We start from the raw sequence: 22,388 nt of genomic DNA, 5'->3' as shown, positions 1-22,388 counted from the left end.
AACCACAATAAAATAAAGGGAAAAGTGTCTAAAATCCAGAGTATAGAGGGTGCTGCATATTCTACTAGAGGGGATTGTTTAATCATCCAGGAAACTGGTGAAAAAATGCAACAGACTGACTTTGAGCAGGGCCACATTTGAAGCTGCCCACCAGGATTAAGGTAAGCTATGGGGGTGGTCGGGGTTACATAAGAGCATAAGAAATAGGAGTAGGAGTGGTTCATACAGCTCCTCAAGCCTGCTCCACCATTCAAAACAACCATGGCTGATTTTCTGCCTTAACCCATCTTTCTGTCCACTCCTCACATCCCTTGATCCGCTGAGGGAAAATATGCCAACCTCAGTCTTAAACATACCCATCGATGGAGAGTCTGGAGTCGACAACAACCTACTGACTGAAGAAACCTCTCCTGATCTCAGTCTAAAGTGATGGACATCTTATGCTGAGGCTGTTCCAATCTCCCCTTGTTCCTCATGTTCTAGACCCCATAATCAGGGCAAACAGTCCCTCAGTGTCTATATGTCAAGCGCCTTCAGAATCTTCATGGGTGGGAATGAGAAGGAAAGCCCAGGGTAGCAGAGACCCAAGCACTCCTTTCACTCTTAGCTACATTATATGGAAAGACTTTGGCAGATACTTTTTCTTCCCAGCTAAATTTTTACTGAACACGATTCCTGCAACATGTGCCCCATTCAGTAAGTCACTGAAATACCATCTTAACTCTGATGATTTCAGAAGAAACCAATTTGCTGACATCAATAAGACAGTTATGCGAATTAAGGTGCCCTCAAAGGCTAAGGTCAAGAATTATATGATAGAATTATAGTGTGGTAAATCTTTGTTGAGATTTGTTGGGAATCAAGTAGATAAGGTTGTTAAGAAGGCATACGGTGTCTTGGCGTTTATTGGTAGGGGGATTGAATTTAGGAGTCGCAGTGTCATGTTGCAACTGTACACAACTCTGGTGCGGCCGCACTTGGAGTACTGTGTGCAGTTCTGGTCCCCACATTACAGGAAGGATGTGGAGGCTTTGGAGAGGGTGCAGAGGAGGTTTACCAGGATGTTGCCTGGTATGGAGGGGAGGTCCTATGAGGAGAGACTGAGGGATTTGGGGTTGTTTTCGCTAGAAAGAAGGCGGCTAAGAGGGGATCTTATTGAAACATATAAGATGATTAGAGGTTTAGATAGGGTGGATAGTGATAGCCTTTTTCCTCGGATGGAGAAAGCTAGCACGAGGGGGCATGGCTTTAAGTTAAGGGGGGGTAGTTATAGGACGGATGTCAGGGGTAGGTTCTTTACCCAGAGGGTGGTGAGGGATTGGAATGCCCTGCCTGTTGCGGTTGTAAATGCGCCTAGTTTGGGGGCGTTTAAGAGATCCGTGGATAGGTTTATGGACGAAAAGGGATTGGTTTAGATTAGTGGGTCATTGTTTTTTTTTAACTGGTCGGCGCAACATCGTGGGCCGAAGGGCCTGTTCTGCGCTGTAATGTTCTATGTTCTATGTTCTATATTTAACAGCATGCACTGCCTGTCTCAGCAGTCCTGGTGGGCCTCTCTCACCTGCCCTGACTTTTTCCTATATTCTAAACATAAAAAAGAAAATCAAGATTGAAGGAATATGATTCAAAAAATGTTAAAAGATGAAGATGAAGGAGACAATTCTTATGGAGCTACTGTCACTGTGACACGGTAGTTTCACTGGAAGTGATGAAAAATATCATAATACAGAAGAGATAGAGCACATCCTCATAAATTACTGATCAAAATGTTATTTAAACAAGAAGAAAGCAAAAAGCAAGATGGGCTGGACTGGAAAGATTGAAATCAGAACAAATTGATGCATATTGATCAAACATTGATTCAAACATGAATTCATAAATCATTGCATTTCTGAGCAAAGCAAAATCATTTTTAAGTCATACTTCAGATAAGAATAGTCTAGAAAGGTTATTCTAAAATGCATCAGGTATTTGTCAAATTTGGCTCCTTTGGATGAATTTGGACGTTGGCAGTCAAGTTTTCAAAACAACCTCTGATCTCCATTTGCGCCATATAAACTGAATGTTATTCCAGTCTTGAGTGTTATTAATATTCTATGAATAAAAACATTAAAGTTGAGCCAGCAGCATGGAGAGGCAGGCTGTCTCCTTAATGGGATGGTGGTCCCAGCAATGGCCTCTTAATTGGCTGCCATCAGTAACATTGCTGCCGTAGTCCAGTCCAGGACTGGGATCTGCATTTTGTCCTAAGGTCTGGATGCTTGATATGCCCTTAAAATCCTGACCAACACATAGATTATGACACAATATGGAGAAGGAAGTAATTGCCTGAGGACAAAGTTGTCTCATCAACCCAGGTTGATATAGATGTACCATATACTTATGTCTAAAGACACAAAATAATTTAAATTAGATACATGTAATACACTTACAATTTATATGGCATGGTTATTAGCAGTGTAAGATATGCAAATAGTGTTTAACTGGAAAAAGTCATTAATTATCTCAAATATTCCTAGTAAGAGTTAACAAGTCTTGAAAACATGCAAGTCAGCATCTCTGTGAAGCAGACTGGGAGGATTGTGAAGAAGGTCAGGGTCATTTGAAGCAGTCTAGGAGGACAGTGAAGCAGATCAGCATCACTGTGAAGCAAACCTGGAAGAATGTGAAGCAGGTGGTATTATTTAAGGAAACATTGTGGTATTGAAGAGGAAAAGAATGTTCCAGAGTGGTCAGAGACAGAATCTAATTGGCGCGAGCTAAGGAACAAAAACAGTCCAATTACATTGCTTGGTGGAGTCCATATGCCGTAAATTAGTGGGAAATATGTAGAGGAACAAATCTGCAAGGGAATTAAAGAGTTGCAAGAATTATCAAGTTGTTATAATGGGAGACTTTAATTCTCAGAATATAGCCCAAGATAGTAGTCTAAAAGGCAGAGAGGAGCAAGAGTACTTAGAGTGCATTCAGGAAAATTTTCCAGAGCAATATGTTTCCAGTCCAAAGAATTCTAGGGAATGAGGTGGACCAAGTGAATCTAGTGTCAGTAGAAGAACTTTTAGGAGACAGTGATCATAATATTATGATAAGGTACCCCACAAGAGGTTATTGCAGAAGGTCAGGGGACATGGAGTTGGGGGTAGGGTGTTAGCGTGGATAGAGGATTGGTTGTCAAATAGGAGGCAGAGAGTGGGGGTCAATGGGTGCTATTCGGATTGGCGGTTGGTGACTAGTGGGGTGCCCCAGGGGTCGGTGCTGGGGCCTCAGCTATTTACCATTTATATAGATGATCTGGAGGAGGGAACCGAGTGCAGGGTGTCGAAATTTGCTGATGACACCAAGATTGGGGGAAAGGCAAATTGTGCGGAGGGTGTGGAGAGTCTGCAGAAGGATCTAGATAGGCTGGGCGAATGGGCCAGGAAATGGCAAATGGAATTTAATGTTGGCAAGTGTGAGGTGGTCCACTTTGGTGGGAAGAATGGTAGGAAGGACTATTACTTACGTGGCGAAAAACTGCAGCAGGCGACGGTGCAGAGGGACCTCGGGGTCCTTGTGCATGAGTCGCAAAAACCCAGCTTGCAGGTGCAGCAGGTGGTCAGGAAGGCGAATGGGATGCTGGCCTTCATAGCGAGGGGGATTGAATATAAAAGTAGGGAGGTCTTGCTGCAGCTGTATAGGGCATTGGTGAGGCCGCAGCTGGAGTACTGTGTGCAGTTTTGGGCGCCGCACCTGCGCAAGGATATTTTGGCCCTGGAGGGAGTGCAGAGGAGGTTTACTAGGCTGATACCGGAGTTGAGGGGATTGAGCTATGAGGAGAGGCTGAATAAACTAGGCTTGTACTCGTTAGAGTTTAGAAGAATGAGGGGAGATCTCATTGAGACGTATAAGATGATGAATGGGATGGATAGGATAGAGGTGGAGAGACTCTTCCCGCTCAAAAAAGACAGTAGGACTAGGGGGCACAGCCTCAAGATAAAGGGGAGGCGGTTTAGAACGGAGTTGAGGAGGAACTTCTTCACTCAAAGGGTGGTGAATCTCTGGAATTCTCTGCCCATTGAAGTGGTGGAGGCTGCCTCGCTAAATATTTTTAAGAAGCGGGTTGATGGGTTCTTGATAAGAGAGGGGATTAAGGGTTATGGGGAGAGGGCGGGAAAGTGGAACTGAGCCACGACAGATCAGCCATGATCTTATTGAATGGCGGGGCAGGCTCGAAGGGCTAGATGGCCTACTCCTGCTCCTATTTCTTATGTTCTTATGTTCTTATATTATTAGGTTTAGGTTGCTATGAAAAGGGTAAGGAGCAATCTAGAATAAGAATAATTAACTAGGGATGAGAATGAACCTGGCCCAGATAAAGCAGAATCAAAGATTAGCAAGCAAAGCAGTAACTGAAAAAAGGGCTGTCTTTAAAGAAGAGATAGTTTGAGCACAGTCAAGGTATATTCCCATAAAGGCGAAAAGTGGAACAAATAAATCCAGAGCTTCCTGGATGATGAAAGATAGATATTAAGATGAAGCAGAAACAGTGTGTTTATGACAGATGTCAGGTGGATAATACTGAATCACAGAATTGTTACAGCACAGAAGGAGGCCACTTGGTCCATTGTGTCTGCACCAGCTGTCCAAACAAGCATCAGATTTACTGCCACTCTCCTGCCTTTTCCCTGTATCCCTGCATATTGTTTTTATTCAAGTAATCATCTAATGTTCTCCTGAATGCCTCGTTTGGATCTACCACCTCTACATTTCCAGACAGTTCATTCCTGATCCGAAACACTCATTGTGTGAAAAAATCTTTTCCCTCATCACATTTGCTTCCTTTGCAAATTACTTTAAATCAGTGCCCTCTCACTCTAGATCATTTTATCAACAGAAACAGTTTCTCCCTATCCACTCTGCCCAGCACACAGATGACTTTGAATATCTAGAGGAAATTTCCTCTTAGCCTTTTTCTCCTCATCAACCTCACCAATCTATCTTCATATCTGAAGTTTCTCATCCCTGGAACTTTTCGTATAAACCTCTTCTGTATGCTGTCCAATGCATTTGCATTCTTCTATGGTGTGATGCCCAGAACTGTACATAATCTTCCAGCTGAAGTCTAACTAATGTCTTGTACAAGTTCAGTATAACCCCCATGCTCTTGTACTCTATGCCCTTATTAATAAAGCCCAGGATACTAAATGATTTATTAACTGCTCTCTCTACCTGTTCTGCCATCTTTAATGATTGATGCACATAGACATCCAGATCTCTCTGCTCTTGCACTCCCTTAAGAATTTTATCCCGTATTTTGTATTGCTTGTCCATGTTCTTTTGACCAAAATGCATCACCTCACACTTCTCTGCACCATACTTCATCTGTTTCCTACCCAACTAATCCACCAACTTGTCTATGTCCTTTTGAAGTTCTAAAGTGGTCTCTTCACAGTTTACAATACTTCTGAGTTTTGTGTCATCTGCAAACCAAGATTTATATCAGGAAAAGCAAAGGTCCCAATACTGACCCCTGGGGAACATCATTACAAACCTTACTCCAGCCCAAAAAATATCCACTGAACATTACTTTCTGCTTCCAATTATTCGGCCAATTTTGTATCCACATTGCGACCGTCTCTTTTGTTCCATGAACTATAGCTTTACTGGCAAATCTGTTATGTGGCACTGTATTGAATGCCTTCTGAAAATCCATGTACACCACATCAACAGCATTACTCTCATTGATCCTTTTCGTTATCTCCTCAAAAAACTCCAGCAAATTAGGTAAACATGATTTCTTCTTTAGAAATCCATGTTGGCTTTTCCTAATCAACCTACATTTTTCCATGCGACTACTAATTCTTCTCCAAATCATTGCTACTAGAAGTTTATCCACACTGATATTAAACTGACAGTTACAATTAACTACAATTGACAGCCAGGCTGAATATAGAAGGGTCAAAGAGGAATTGCAAAGATAAGAGAGAGTATGAGAAGAGGCAGGCAGCTAACATTAAAGTAGTGAAAAGATGGTAACTTTGATGTTATTGTCAGATGTGAAAAGTATTGTTTCTTGCACTCTATATAGACAAAGCATAATATTCATAGAGTAGGGGAGAAGAAAAGGAGAGATTGCAGAATGTAGTGTTACAGTCATAGCTAGGCTGTAGAGAAAGGTCAATGTAATATAAGGTAGGTCCATTCAAAAGTCTGATGGCAGCAGGGAAGAAGCTGTTCTTGAGTCAGTTGGTACATGATCTCAGACTTTTGTATCTTTTTCCAGATGGAAGGTGGTGGAAGAGAGTATGTCCAGGTTGTGTGGGGTCCTTGATTATGCTGGCTGCTTTTCCGCAGCAGCGAGCAGTGTAGGCGGATGGTTTGCATGATGGACTGGGCTATATTCATAACACTTTGTAGCTTTTTGTGATCTTGGTTAGCGCAGGAGCCGTACCAAGCTGTGATACATCTGGAAAGGATGCTTTCTATGGTGCATCTGTAAAAATTGATGAGAGTTGTAGCAGACATGCCAAATTTCCTTAGCTTCCCAGAAAGTAGGGGTGTTGGTAGGCTTCCTTAACTATAGCATCAGCGTGGAGGGACCAGGACAGGTTGTTGGTGATCTGGACACCTAGAAATTTGAAGTTCTTGACCATTTCCACTTCATCCCCATTGATATAGACAAGGGCATGTCCTCCATTTCACTTCCTGATGTTGATGACTATCTCTTTCATTTTGCTGATATTGAGGGAGAGATTATTGTCATTGCACCAATCCATCAGATTCTCTATCCCTTTCCTGTTCTCCATCTCAGCATTGTTTGAGATCCAATTCACAATGGTGGTGTCATTAGTAAAACTGAAAATCAAGTTGGAGAGGAATTTGGCCACACGGTCATAAGTGTATAATAATGATCTGGCTCTTGCTGTACAAGGTACTATTTCAAAATTTGCAGGTAATACAAAACTCAGAAGCACTGTGGACCATGAGGATGGAGTAGAAATCACAAGTTCACCCTCTTGTCCTCACCCCAGAACCTGGACAGTGAGTAAGGAGGGATCAGTCAAAACAGGGTGAAGAATCATGTCTTAGGCCACTTTGATTACTGTGAAGGCTTATTAGGAACCCTACAGATACTTACCAGGTGTGTCTCTGGATAGCAAGTCTACAATGGCAGAACAGGTGGAGGAATATGTGTCCTCTGGGATATCTCAATAGCTGTTCTGGTGGATGAAAAGCTGTATCAGAACCAAACTTTGAATCATTTTGGTTTCCTTGCCGTTTGGATCAGGTTTTACTCTGTCAGGATTCATGGAATGCAATGATTTCTCCATGCCAAAAAAATCATGTACTGGTGTTTTTCTTTCAGAATGCATATCTAAGCCCTTTGGCAACCAGCAAATTGTGCTGGGAGCAGGATTACGTAGTGTGAAAGCTTCTAGTCATGATTTGGGTATGGAGGCGGCAGTTAAAGATGAACATCTAGCACATGGATGAGGCAGGCTTTTTGGCAGCTGTAACTATGACTGAGCAGCTCCCTTCAGGGGAACTCATCCCTTATTGGGAGGGGGATAGAAAAGGGCCTTAAATATAGCCTGCCTCACCTCTACTAACTAAATAGCCACATTCAGAAAAATTACCTTTTGTGGTAGAAATATATAAAAGGCGCAAGTGGTAAAGTTTGGGACTTTGGACATCAGAACCCTCATAGACATACCCATGTGTGAATACCCAGAGGGTCATTTGTTACCTGAGAACTCCAGTGATACAACATTAAAACACCACTTTGAGTGAACCCAATGTGCTAGAAAGAAGCAGCTACATTTTCTTTTAAAAAGAGAATCAGTGGATGAACTTAGAGTTTACGGAGCTTCATTTGCCATCAAAAATGAGTTCCTCATCACTCTTTATCTCAAACTGATGAGGAGTCATTTCACCAGCATGGACGTTGATGACTAAACCAAGGAAGATTTCCATGCCAAACTTGACCAAGTTCTCTGTGGAGTTCCGAAGGAGGGCAGGCTCATTTGTTTCAGAGACTTCAATATCAATGTTGGAAAAGATGCCAATCTCTGGAATGGAACTATTAGCAGGGAAAGAATTAGAAATATCAGCTTCATTGGCAGTCTTTACCATACCAAATATGTAGAACATAGGTATCATCCTCAATCTGTTTTACTGCCAGAAGAACAAGTACACAATGTCATGACAACACCCTTGGTCCAAACACTGGCATCTAATCGATTATATTCTTATGTGTCAGGAATTGCAAAGATGTCCACACTACCAGAGCAATGACAGGGACTGATGACTGTTGGACTGATCACAACTTATTTGTTCAATTACGCCCATCAATCTGGTTTCCAATTGATGGGTGCAACAGAAGATATAATCATGAAGCTCTGGAGCATCCAATCCAAAGAGAGTGATTCTAACAATGTCTTAGGGAAAACTGTCAAACTTCAATCAAGAACAGAAGAAGAGTATCCACAATGCTTGGGGTGTCCTTAAGTTCAATAACATCAATGCCTGCAAAGAGACACTTAAGAAATATCAGGATTGGTTTGATGAAAATGATCTGGATATCAATGAACTGATTGATCACAAATGGAATGACCCAAATTCAAAGCAAAAGAAACTGCCTTATAAACAAGCAAAGGTCGAGATATGAAAGGGCACCCATGTCATGAATAATATGTAGTGGACAGACAAGGTGAAAGAAAGGGATTTGAATAAAATCTCAGTGGCTTCTTCACTGTCACAAACACCATTTATGGCCCAATTACTCAGCGACCAATCCCCTGTGGCCTAAGGATGGGGGAAATCTGATCAAGGAAAGGGATGCTGTTAACAGCTATTGGAAAGAACATTTTGAAAATGTTTTCATCCAAGAAAAAAATTGTTGATGAGGATGTATTCACTTCCATTCCACAACACCTAGATGGAAATGAGCTCTGAAATTCACCAATGCCTTTGGAGGTGATGAAAAGTATTGCATAAATGAACACCAATGCAGCAGTAAATGATGGAATCCCCGCTGAAATGTTTAAGCATGGAGGAGAGGAACTAACATTACACTTCCATGCCTTTATCCTACAGATCTGGAAAGAAGAGGAAGTTCTCAAGGATTTCAAGGACAACATAATTGTGAAAATCTTTAAGAAAGGACGTTAATCCAACTGTGGAAATTACAGAGCCATCTCCCTATTTTCCACTGCAAGATCATTACAAGAACCCTTCTGAACCAACTCCACACACGGTGACCCAAGCTGGGAATCAAACCTGGGTCCCTGGCGCTGTGAGGCAGCAGTGTTAACCACTGTGCCACCCTGCTGCCTTGTAGAAAATTGTGTGGAGAACCGTGTTGCCATTGAATATTTCAATGTGAGGTTAGGCAATCAAGAGGCCTAACCAAGATGATTTTTCAGCTTGCCAATGACAAGAAGAATATCGAACATGATTAACCTCTCTACACAACATCCTTTGACTTGGCAAAAATGTTTGACTATATATATTGAGAAGAACTCAGGAAGATTCTTCTCCAACTTTCTTTTGATTTTCCTAGCTGCCATACTCCAGTTGACTAGAGATAAATCCCCTGCCAGAGTGCAGCTCATTTATCGAATGGAGGATAAACTATTTATTTTCAGACCCTTCCGATCAAAAGCTAAGACCACACTGGCCTCGAGCTCTGATACACTGTAGTAAGTGCTGTATCAGAAACAGATCTCCAGAGAATAATTCATGTATTTACTGAAACATTCGAGAAGATGGGACTTACACTCAACGTTCATAAAACTAGCATCTTCCATCAGCAAGCTCCAAATACATAGCCCCAAGCCCATTGATTAGAATTCATGATAGTGCCTGGAAAATGTGGAACATTTACAGTTATGTTCACAGAATGCTGACATTGATGAAAAAAATCCAGCATCGCCTGAAATCTGCTGATGCAGATTGTGGCCACTTGAGGAACGAGTGTTTAAAGATCATACTTCAAAATTGAAACCAAACCTATTCTTTACCAAGCAGATGCGATCCCTTCCTTGCTGTTCCTTAACAACATTATAGGAGGCACCTAAAACACTGGAGTGATGCCATCAATGCTGTCTGCGGAAGGTCTTACATATTAAGTAGAACTTGATGGGAGCATCAACATCGGTGTCCTCTCACTGGGAGGCACCCTAAGCATTGAGGCAACACTGATATCAACTCCTGGGAGACCATCCCGTTGGATCAAATCAGATGGCAGCAGAGTTCCAGGAAGGATCCCAGCATTTTGAGACCCAAAGTGAAGAAGAAAAATGAGAGTTTTGGTAATAGATGATCAGACATTCCACATGACACCAAATGTCCCACATGCTATAAATTCTGCAGATCCTGAATTGGCATCATCAGCCAACTTCAGACTCATGAAAAACAGTCTTCCTCATGAGTGAGGGATAGCCAATAATGGTGTCGAACTTCAAAAGGTCATATTAATTTGGTTGAATGAGTGGACAAGTGTCAGGTGAAAGTTAATGCAAAGAAATGTGAAATGATTTATTTTCATAGGAACATTACAGAGACGTAACATAAAATAAATGGTACAATTTTAAAGTGGGTGCAAGAGCAGAGGACCTGAATGTATGTATGCATAAATCACTGAAGATGGCAGGACAGGTTGAGGGCGTGGTTAATAAAGCATATAGCATCCTGGGCTTTATCAACAAAGTCACACAGTACCAAAGTAAGGAAGTTAAATTAAAACTGTATAACATACTTATTAGGCTTCAGCTGGAGTATTGCATCCAGTTCTGGGTCTGGGCACCACATTTTAGGGAAGTTTTGAAGGCATTAGAGAGCGTACAGGAACGATGTACAGGAATGGTTGCAGGAATGAGGAAGTTCAGTTACAAAGATAGATTGGAGAAGTTGGGGTTGTTCTCCTTGGAGAAGAGAATGTTGAGAGGAGACTTGACAAAAGTAATCAAAATCATGATTGGTCTGAAGAGAGTAGATAAGGAGTAACTGTTCCCAATATTGGAAAAATCAAGAGCTCACAGGGCACTGATTGAAGGTAATTGGCAAAAGATGCAATAGTGACATGAGGAAATACATTTTCACGAGTATCAGAATCTGGAATGCCTGTGAATGTGGTGGAGGCAGGTAAATTGACACTTTCGTTATCTGAAAAGAAAAAGAAAATCCAGAGCAAAGATTTTGGAGTGGCACAAGGTGAATAATTTCTTCAGATTACCAGCACAAAGGTGACCAGTGGAATGGTCTTCTGTGTTGTAATCATTCTATAATTCTACAAGATTATGACATTATCAGACAAGCAATATCGAAGATAAAACATGACACCATTTGCTACCAAGAAACAAATAATTTTAAGTAATCTATACTTGTGGATATTGGAAACAAGGTATAGTTTTAAGTAAGTTCAATTTTGTGTTTCTGTAAAAAAGGGTTAAAGCCTTATTTAGCTTCATATTAAACAAAAGTGTTTACAAATCTATCAGTTTTGTTTTTATTTTATACTATGTTTCCTTTATAATTTTAGTGTTTACGATATAGAAACCAACAATTTAAAGAAAGACTAGGCTGTTACCTACCAACTGGGGGTCATTCTCAGTTAGAAAGAACTTATGAGTTTGGTTTTAAGCTGTATCCAGAAGGAACTGGACAGAAAAAGGGAAAATGCAGACTTCCCAAAAGAACAAAGAGTCCAGAAACCAGGAAGCTGGCACAAAAGACACATCTCAAGAAGACAGTTAAGGTAAAGGAACAAAGAACAAGAGATTGACCATCGTTACATTGTGTGAAGTTAAAGAAAAGAACAGAGAAAGTGCTCTGAGTAAAAGAGACAACGGCAAGAACCAGATTCAAAGAAAGAAGTGAATTATTTGAGGTAATTTAAAGGTTTGGTGACACCTTAATCTATCTGTGTGTTCCGTTGGCATGGCTAAGTACCCAAGAGACGGCATGGAGGTTTGAATGCATGTGACAATCAAAGGCAGAGGAATACTGAACAGAGAGACTGAAATCCTGGAAGTGGATCCTTGGCAAAGACATCTGAGAGAAAACATTGTTTCGGAAAAGATTCTTAGTTGAGTTTTTTCTGAGAGTGGAGTTTGGAAACACTTCTGTGGAAGTAAGAGTTCCAGTGGGACCAGTTGGCTCAAAGTGTAACAAGCATCTGGGGAAACTGATGAAAAATCCTCAGGAGCTAAATTGAGTGGCATATGTCTCTTACGTTCAGAGTGTGGTGTATCTGACCACAGCTGTTGTTAATGAACTGTGTACTTGAGTGAACTGTGAACTGAGAACATTAGAGTATAAGATGCCTTTTTATCTTGTGTTATGCTTTCAAATATGTGTATGTGTGTAATGATATAGGTGGGAAGAAGGAGTAGTTAACTTTAGTTAACCTTTCCTTGTTTAATAAATGTTTTATCAATTTTTAAAAAATTAATTGGCAGTCTTGTGATTCTGTTCATCCACGTCCCTAAACAAAAAGAGTAATGGTCTATTGAGCCAGGCTTCCATTCTGGGATCTGACTGTCTAGTAATATCATCAGCTGGGATCATAACATGGCTAACATTATTCAAAATATACAATTAGCTTCATCCCTGGAGGCTAAATTTTCTGAAGTGCAAGGGGCTACAATATATAATAAAAAACTTGATTAAAACATACTGGTGCAAATTTTTCCTGAAGCCATGCTGGACAATCTAATTCCAAATTTATTTTTCTCTTGATGTCTAGCACCAATAAACTGACCAAAGTGCTATTTTAAAATACATTTTTAATGCCCTCCAATGTTCGCTGCTCTGTTGAAAATGCTGACGGATACTAGGATTTGGCTACAGGGATATGATGCCACAACTGCCGGCAGCACTGTGATGCAAAGAAATCTTTTTGTATGCACTGACAGAGAATGCAACATGAGATGAAGAGAGAATTACATTGAATGCCTTGTTGTTTTTTCTCATCAGCAACACACATTTCCAAAAGGTTCAGTGGAACAGCACCAGTGGCTTAAACCTCTCTCCCTATCCAGTGGAGTATCGAGGTGAAGTTCAGTTTATTTTAACAGAAATAAATTAAAGGATTCCCAGTGGTTTGAGTGGGTAAATGTGCTTGTACTCTGGTACTAGGCATTATCCTTTAAAACTCCTCACATAATTGCTGGGTCATTTAGTCTATATAAATGTTGGAAACATTGTTCATCCAGCTGTGGATTGTATAACTGCATCAGAGAATGATGGCACTTGATTCAAAGGTCTATACACTTTACAATGAAGAACTGTGGGTACATATCTGCTGGAAAAGGATGCAGCTGAGAAGAAGAGATGCGAAAGTACATCATCGAAGCAGTTAATGCAGTTTCACTGACCAAAAAGAGTTGGACGAAAGCAAAAAGAGATGTACGTGAATTAAGAAAGAACACATAAAGTTACAATATTGCTGTCAAGTAACGGCATGGGACATATATGAACGTTATGAAAAGAAGCAAATGTTGAAGATACGTAACATCTAAATCCATACTGACATGGAAAAGTGTTAACAAGAATATAGAAAGTAGATGAGACAGCAGCAAGGTTATGCAAATTACATTATTCATGCCATAAAATGACAGAAAATGTACTGCAGAAAGTAATTTTCATGGCTAAATCCCTAAGGCGGATCTGACATACAATTAAAGAGCACAGAATGAAATAAGTGGTGGACCCCAAACCATAAGCTACTGACTGTCTTTCATTTCACTTACAGCTTTTCCCATGCTACATGGAGTCACCACAATAGTGAATGGTAGGACTCTGAAGAGTGCAGTTGAACAGAGGGATCTGGGAATACAGGTACAGAATTCCCTAAAAGTGACATCACAGGTGGATAGGGTCGTAAAGAGTGCTTTTGGTACATTGGCCTTTATAAATCGGAGTATCGAGTATAAAAGTTGGAGTGTTATGGTAAGGTTAGATAAGGCATTGGTAGGCTGAATTTAGAGAATTGTGTACAGTTTTGGTCACCTAGTTACAGGAAGGATGTAAATAAAGTTGAAAGTGTGCAGAGAAGGTTCATGAGGATGTTGTCGGGACTAGAGAAGCTGAGTTACAGAGAGAGATTGAATAGGTTAGGATTTTATTCCCTGGAACGTAGAAGAATGAGGGGAGATTTGATAGAGGTGTATAACATTTTGATGGGTATAGATAGAGTGAATGCAAGCAGGCTTTTCCTACTGAGGATAGGGGAGAAAAAAAACCAGAGGGCATGGGTTAAGGGTGAAAGGAGAAAAGTTTAAAGGGAATATTAGGGGGGGGCTTCTTCACGCAGAAAGTGGTGGGAGTGTGGAATGAGCTGCCGGATAAAGTGGTAAATGCGGGGTCACTTTTAACATTTAGGAAAAACTTGAACGGGTTCATGGATGAGAGGGGTGTGGAGGGATATGGTTCAAGTGCAGGTCAGTGGGACTAGGCAAAAAATGGTTCAGCACAGACAAGAAGGGCCAAAAGACCTGTTTCTGAGCTGTAATTTTCTATGGTTCTAATGATGGTTGGTCACTTCTTCATATTAACCATAAGCTATTGACTGCATGTGAAGAAAATTAGAATTCTGTAATGTATGAAACAAGTCAACACTAAGCAGGAATTACATTCTCAAGTTGGATAGTTTGAGTTTCCTGGTTTGGCACAGCCACTTTAGGGAGAAAATGCCCTGAATGGCACAAATTTCATTTTGGGCAGGGATGGTGAGTGCAGGATACTTTTGAGCCCACCAGTCCTGGGGACAAATTGTAGGTAGCCAAAGGAGCTGTTGAGTGCTGAGCTAGATTTCTTTGGGACTTCATCTCAACTATCTTGTGAAGTATTAGGGCCTCATGCCTGATCCAGTCCCCATGTTCCTTATATCCTCCAAGCCCACTCACTCATCATTCCTCCATCTCCCCCCGCCCCCCCCACCTCACATCCACCCAAGGCTCATTATTTATGCTTGACTGAGAGCCCAGAATCTGATAAAAGCTTTCCCCTTTTGTATCAAGAGATGCCAGAGCTTATTGATATTTAAGCTCTGGTTGATTGACACTTTTATAGGGTTACAGTTGCGGCAGTTTTTTTTAAAGAAAATTATGATTCTTCAAAATATTTTACATGGCTAAGATGGGTAAAGAAGGATATGGGCTAAATGCGGAAATTGGGATTAACAGGGGTTTAAAACAAAAGGGTGGCATGGGCAAGTTGGATCAAAGGGCCTGTTTCCATGCTGTAAACCTCTGCGATTCTATTTCCCCATATGCCATGAGCTAGTTTGGAGAGGTTGAGGTGGTGATTGAGGGGCAATAGAAGTTTTGTGAATACCACTACCTGGAACTTTCTCCCTAACAGCACTGTGGATATACCTATATGACACTGATATAGACTTAAAGCATAGATCAACCATGACCTTATTGCATCATGGAGTAAGCTTGATGGGATAAATTCCTGTTCCTATGGAATGCAGCATTTCAAGAAGGTGCTCAACACCATTTTGTTGTCAGGACTTGAAAATTCTAGCTATGAGAAAGATAGGATAGGCTAAGGTTCTTTTCAATAGAACAGAAGAGGCTGAGGGGTGATCGACGTGTGTACAATTATGAGGAGCCTAGATAGTGCAGACAGGAACAACCTGTTTTCCTGAATTAGGGGTTAATTACCAGGGGCAAAGATTTAAGGTGATTGGAGAAGGATTAAAAGGAATAACTTTTTCACCTAGTGGTTGGTGTACAACTGGAAGTTGCTGTCTGAATTGGTGGTTGAAGTAGGCAAATACCATTTATTTAAAAGGTACCTGGGTTTGTACCTGAAGTGCTGTAACCTGCAAAGCTACAGACCAGGTGCTAGAAAGTGGGATTGACATGAGCAGCTAGTTTCTTTTTCACTTTTTTTTAATATACACCATTGGCTGATTGGCTTCTTTCTGTAATGTAACCTTTCTATGGTTCTCAGGGACTATTAGAGTTTGGCAATTGTTCACAATGCTAACATCTCGTGAATAAATGAAATAAACAGAATAGTTGAGGGTGCTACCAGAGCCAAGACTGTTTGAAATTAACATAAACATAACTTGTTCTTAAATGTAATAATTTAATTGATATAAATATAATCTGTTGTTGAAACAACGTTTTGATAATGTTAGCATCTAGGATTGGAAAAGAAAGCTTATCCCCAGTACAACAGTCAGAGCCACACACTGACAAGCCACTGGCAATAATTGAACATGCATCTCTTCTGGCTAAAAGACCCCACATGGCACATCTTTAATGATCTTGGTTGTAATATCGCTAAATTGCTGTCAGTATAAAGCATTATCCAGAGGTAATTCAGGGCAATGTGGGAGTAATTATGGCATATCACAGATTTCCTGATCAGCCCCATGGCATTCTATATCATTGGCACTATGTAGCAGAAACCAGCCTGGGGAAATGTACCCAAGCATATTCTATACATGAGAAAAATGAACTTGATTCTACTTTGTACTACTTCACTACTTTAGCGAAGTATTATGGTCTGAAACTTACTTTTACAATGTTGCACAATATTGTAAGAAACTATAATTTAATTAATAAAGAATACGTTCAATCAGAATAAAACATTTGACAACTGCACAATTTTAACAAAGTAAGTTTCTGGCTTTATTTTTAGTGAGGTCTGAAAGGCAGCAAATCTTTGCTTGATCTTCTCACCACTGATTTAATTGTTTTACATATATGCATTTGAAGATTTTAAAAATTACTTGAAAATTTGTAATATACGGTAAAAAATGTATATTGATTTTGAAGTGTAAATAACTGATAAATACAAAACCACCAAGGGTTTCAATGCTGATATACAGTAGCTTTAGACCACCAGGAAGCAATGATAAATATATAGCCACCAAGCTGCAGGAAAAAGTTGGACACACCAGTCAAATCAGAGAAAAAGCTCCTGGGTATTTGTTTTATTCATTCATAGTAAAGGGACATTGCTGTTAAGATCAGAACTTCTTGCCCTTAAGATGGTGAATTATCTTTCATATTCCATTATACTGCATGAGGCCAAGATACATAAAAAGTACTGTTAGGCAGAAAGTTCCAGCACTTTGACCTAGTGATGATAAAGGGACAATGGTGTTTTTCCAAATCAGGATGGGAACCAAGGATAGGCTTCGGTGCATCAGATTCAGATCAGGAAAGGTAGAACATTAGTTAGTAAAGAAATGAGATTTAAAAATCTCCAGCAAAGGAAATTGAAGGGGTTGATGGAGTACATTACTCCTGTAATGCAAGGAGCATTACAAACAAGGCAGATGAACTAAGGACACAGGTAGACACATGGGTAGCACGATGTTGTTGCTATCATGGAAACCTAGCTAATGCAAGGGCAAAATTGGCAGCTCAGTATCCCTAAATATAGAGCTTTCATAGGTCCAGGGATCCGGGTACAATTTTGGCCTTGGGTGACTGTTCATATTGGGTTTGCATATTCTCCCCATGTCTGCATGGTTTCCTTCGGTTGCTCTGGTTTTCTCCCATAATACAAAAATTTGTGGGTTAGGTTGATTGGCCATGCTAAATTGCTCCCTAGTGTCAGAGAGATTAGCGGGGTAAATACGTGGGGTCATATGGATAGGATAAGGCCTGGATGGGATTGTTGTCAGTGTATGCTCGATGGTCCAAATGCCTCCTTCTACACTGTAGGGATTCTATGACTATGAGGAGTTTGCACACTCTCCCTGTATCTGTGTGGGTACAATGTATTCATTATTGTGCACTGCACTCCACCCTGCCCTACTGAAACTTGCTGGCTCCAGGAACTGTGTTAGGAAATTGGCATGCTGGCTGATGCCAGAGTTTCTGACCCTTGAAAACTTTTATTCCTGCCTCCAGGTGCAACCTAAAACTTTAGCCTTAGTCCAAAAATGTATAGATCAGGTAGACTGGTCATGCTAAATTGTCTCTTGGTATCCCAGGATGTGTGGATTGGGAGGGATTGGCAGGACAGGTGAATAGGGCTACAGCTTAGAGCCTGGGTGTGGGATACTCTATTAGGGGTCAGTGTGGACTGGATGGGCTGACTGGCCTCCTTCTGCACTGTGGGGATTCCATAATACTATAGGTAAACACCAGAAGTGCTTTATCTCACTTCTTGCAGGAGAAATGGGCTCATAATGCCTGAGAGAGGGTGCAAACAGGATGAGTGGTTCCTCATTTATACATTATCATAACCATGGAGGAGGAAGCCATGGATATTGCTAGTGTTGTGCCAAATGAGCTAACCACAACTGCATTTGTGATGGTGATAAGAGGGTACAATGTATACATTATTGTGCACTGCACTCCACCCTGCCCTTGTGAAACCTGCTAGCCCCAGGAACTGTATTGGGAAATTGGCATGCTGGCTGATGCCAGAGTTTCTGATCCCTGAAAACTTCTATTCCTGCCTCCAGGTGCGACCTGAAACTTCAGCCTTAGGTTTTATACTGAACTGGACTAGATGGTTATTTTACTGTTCACGACAACTTTGGAATAGACAGGGAGTGAAAAGCTATTGGCTGTGCTAAAATTTAATAATGTTTGTGTTAAACAGAGGGCAGAATTTCCATGAGGTTCAAATATTCTTTTGATCTATCTAAATGCAGCATCAGGGAAAGATCGCAGAAACATTTAAATGATGTAGACAGTTTGTTTTAGCCTTTTATGAGCCTTGTGATTCTGCTTGTTTTCATCTTCTCTGAGCTCTCAATTATTTGAGGGTTGCCAAGCCACTCTCAGGACAGGAGGAGGAGGTAGGCACCAAGTCATCTTCAGCTGTGGCAGGGAAATTGAATCTCCTGCTGTTGGGTTATTTTGAGTAAGAAGACTCACAACACCAGGTTAAAGGCCAACAGATTTATTTGGTAGCACAAGCTTCCAGAGTGTCACTTCTTCTTCAGGTGAGTAAGCAGTTGTGTTCACAAACAGGGCATATATAGACACAAACTCAATTTGCAAGATAATAGTTGGAATGTGAGTCTTTACAGGTAATCAAGTCTTTACGGATACAAGCAATGTAAGTGGAGAGAGGGTTAAGCACAGGTTAAAGAGGTGTGTATTGTCTCCAGCCAGGACTGTTAGTGAGATTTTGCAAGCCCAGGCAAGTCATGGGGGTTATCGATAGTGTGACATGAACCCAAGATCCCGTGTTGAGGCCGTCCTCGTGTGTGGAACTTGGTTATCAGTATCTGTTCAGCAATTCTGCATTGACGTGTGTTGTGAAGGCCTTGGAGAACGCTTACCCGAAGATCAGAGGCTGAATGCCCGTGACTGCTGAAGTATTCCCCAATAGGAAGAGAAGACTCCTGCTTGGTGGCTGTCGAACGATGTCCATTCATTCAGGTAGACAACATTAGCCAAGTTGCAAGAGTAAACCTGATATGCTGCAAGAAAGAATGTCCCGAGGCATGGTACATTGGCGAGACCATACAGCCGGTAGGCCCTATTTTTTCTGGCCTGATTGTTTTCCGGTGGTGGAGGTGGCTCACCATTGGTCACCAATGGAATATTCCACTCCCACCGCTGGCTACAGCGTTTTGTGTGGCTCGTCTGTACCACCATTGGGGAACCCATTGTGGTTGAGGGGTTTGCCTTCGGCAGGACCAGCAGGAAGAGCTGGAAAATCCTGTCCATGCAGTTAAGACATGAAATTCAGTACACGTCCGAACGTGCAATAAGGTCACCAAACAATGAAGCTGGTTAGAGGTAGAGATTTGTAGTTCAAAGTGATCGATAATCTCTTCAAAGAGATCTCTGTAGTCCTCCAATTCTGGCCACCTAAGCATTACTGATTTGTTTTAATCACACCATTAGCCTCAGATGTTCTTTTAGTTGTCTCAGCCTACATTTTGGAATTCTCCGCCTAACTTACCAAACACTCTCTCCTCCTTTAAGACACTGCTTAAAACCCACCTCTTTGACTAAACACTTATTCATCTATCCTAAAAATCCCTTTAAGTTGTTTGATGTCAAATTTTATTTGATATTGTTCCGATGAAGTAACTTGTGATGTTTTATTAATTAGAGGCCCGATATAAATGCAATTTGTGGCTGTTAATTTTGTGAGAACCACAATCATTTTGTGCAATTTTAACTCTCTAATGATCGAAGTGGAGTAAGGATGATGCATAATCAAAATGGGGAATGTACTTTCGAGTGCTTCCATGATGGTATCTTGGATCAACTGACTTGTGCGCTTTCAAACTATGGGCGGGATTTTACGGCCTCACTTGTCTTGAAACCATAAAATCCCACTCAAGGTCAAAGGACCTTTCCATAGTCTGCTGCTTGCCTGATCCGATTCCTGTAGTGGGCGGGATAGTAACATTCTGGCCTATAGCTCACTTCCAGCTTGATATATTAATTCAATAAATATACATATCAAGAATGCAACAGATTTGCACATTTCTTATAATTCTTTCACAAGTTTCCATTGAAAAAAAACACTGGGTGAAAATCTACAGGGCTTCTACTGTATTCCCACTGCTATGTCTTCACTCAACTCTTATAAGCTAGCTCCAACCTCTCTGTCACTGGGTTTGTCATTGGTTGAAGAATACCATGGGAAACCAAGCATATCAGACTGACAGATGGTGAAGTGGGGTCCAACAGGATAGTTCATTCAACCCTCCTGGAGGGATTCAATCGGGCGGCATGGTGGCATAGAAGTTAGCATTGCTGCCTCACAGTGTCAAGGACCCAGGTTCAAATCCAGCCTTGGGACACTGACTGTGTGGAATTATGTTCTCCCTGTGTCTGCATGGGTTTCCTCCAGTTGCTCCGGGTTTCCTCCCACAGTCCAAAGATGTGCGGTTAGGTTGATTGGCCCTTAATGTTAGGGGGATTAGTCGGGTAAATATATGGGATTACAGGGATAGGGCGCGGGTGGAATTGTGGTAAGTGCAGGCTCAATGGGCCAAATGGCTTCCTTCAGTATTGTAGGGATTCTATAATTCTATGACTCCCAAAACCTCCCCTGGATTCTGCAGAGTATGCCACAGTTTAGGAAGGGAGCCCAAAATGTGTCTCTAGATGCTATCATTGGGATGCAAAGTAGGGAACCTCTCCCTGGGACTTTAGCAGGATCAGTAAAAGTAGGACACTTGGAAGGCCCTCATCATCAATCCTGTCCCTTATGCTTTTTAAAAGTTTAGCACTGAATAGTTGGGCACATTCTTAAACAGATGGTTGATATTCTATCTAATAGTAAATAGTCAACTACTTGGAAACTTGGACAGCATGAAAGAAGTTTCAAAAATGAATTAAAAATAAAACTCAGATTACATCATTTTTGTGTCACCAATGTAACTGGTAAAGTCTGGTTGCTATGTGTATATCAGATTGGAGCATCAAATTTCAATTAGTTGATCAACTGGGAATGTCTAACTAAATTATGAAATGTAATATTATGATTTTGGCTTCTACTGTTTTCAAGTATCAGTGAGTTATGGTGCATTATCGTGTAATGCAAACAGTGCATGGTCATTTCTGATTATTGACTGTTGCATTCATGCAGTTTGTAGGCTTTCTGTATGATCACATTCCTATGGGTTCTCATTGCGCATGAATTTACTCTTAATTAACTGAGTAAAGTCAGTTTCATATCATTAATTTTACCTGCCAAATTATATGTTATCGGAGGCTGTCTAAAATTATTTTAGCATTAATTAAGCACAGAAATACTAACTGGATTCCACATATATGTAGGAGCTTGTGTTAATCCGCCATAATTTTCTGTCAAAATAGTGATGAGGCTAATAGAGCTAATTATTGTGCGCAAATGGTATAGCAACCTCAGGCAAGGTGCATTATGCATGGTTAAACTCAAATATCCAGAAGTTATTGTTCAAATTGCACTGTTCTGATGTTTACTTGAAAAAAATGGCATCTCGATGTCCTAGCTCACTATTGAACGCACTGAACAGAATGAAGCTGTTACTCTTCTGCGAAGATCCAAAATAAACTTGCCACAGAGTTCAGCTTTATCCATTTTAATCTAGGTAGCCTTTTAATGGGGTGCTAAGTGTTAATGACTGCAAAACAGCTTCCCTAACACCGAAAATTGACTATTATAAGTGTGGAGTTTTACTTCCTTAGATGTTATTTATTGGAAATTTTAAAATGTAACATTTAAATAAAAATAATAAAGTTTTTCCTGTCTTTTTCTCTCTTTAACCTATTTCTCTGCTTTATTCCTGATTTGGCATTGAACTCCTCCACTCGAACTTGCACTTTCCTTCTTAGTCCTTGCACTGTTAATTTCACAATCCTATACACAAATCTTGTACAAATATTTCCAGACTTGAACATGCAGAGTATTTCTAATGGCAGATACTGTTCGATAGCCGGCCATGAAAAATTTGGCCCACTGTTTTATTT

General features: G+C 40.8%; 1 protein-coding gene across 1 annotated transcript in view; it reads right to left on the bottom strand.

The window, feature by feature from the left end:
- The window catches only part of mctp1a (multiple C2 domains, transmembrane 1a), a 505,516-nt gene that overhangs the window by 177,558 nt on the left and 305,570 nt on the right, over window positions 1-22,388 (bottom strand). The window lies entirely within an intron of this gene.

Source organism: Carcharhinus amblyrhynchos, chromosome 5 (assembly GCF_965287045.1).
Source record: "Carcharhinus amblyrhynchos chromosome 5, sCarAmb.v2.hapA, whole genome shotgun sequence".
Lineage (NCBI taxonomy): Eukaryota > Metazoa > Chordata > Chondrichthyes > Carcharhiniformes > Carcharhinidae > Carcharhinus > Carcharhinus amblyrhynchos.
This window is presented reverse-complemented; position numbering and strand designations above follow the sequence as displayed.